The sequence below is a fragment of the Nannospalax galili genome, unplaced genomic scaffold (assembly GCF_000622305.1).
Source record: "Nannospalax galili isolate Female #2095 unplaced genomic scaffold, S.galili_v1.0 scaffold95, whole genome shotgun sequence".
NCBI lineage: Eukaryota > Metazoa > Chordata > Mammalia > Rodentia > Spalacidae > Nannospalax > Nannospalax galili.
In genome coordinates, this window is record NW_008342393.1 from 492551 (window position 1) to 492991 (window position 441).

Genomic DNA, 441 nt, shown 5'->3' on the forward strand with positions numbered 1-441 from the left:
CTCCCTCTTCTTTCCTTTCCTCTCCTAGAGAGATGGCTCAGAGGATAAAGTGTTTTCTGTACAAACTGAGGACCTGAATTCAAGCCTCAAGTACCCATATAAAAGCCGGACCTGGCAGTGTACGCCAGTACAGTAACCCCAGTGCTGGAGTGGAGGGGAGAGAGGTGGACCTCAGGAGCTCTTTAACCAAAACACTGACCTCTAGATTCAGTGAAAGACAGTTTCAAAAAATAAGTTTGGGGGCTGGGACTGTTTTCCAGTCCCAGCACCTACACAGTAGCTAACAACCGTCTATAACTCCAATTCCAGGGGGTCTCACGCCCTCTTCTGACCTCCTCAGGCATTGCAGGACATGGGTGCACCTACCTACATGCAGGCATTACATTCATACACATAAAATAAAAATAATAAATAAAAAATAAGGTTTGAGAGCAATAAAGG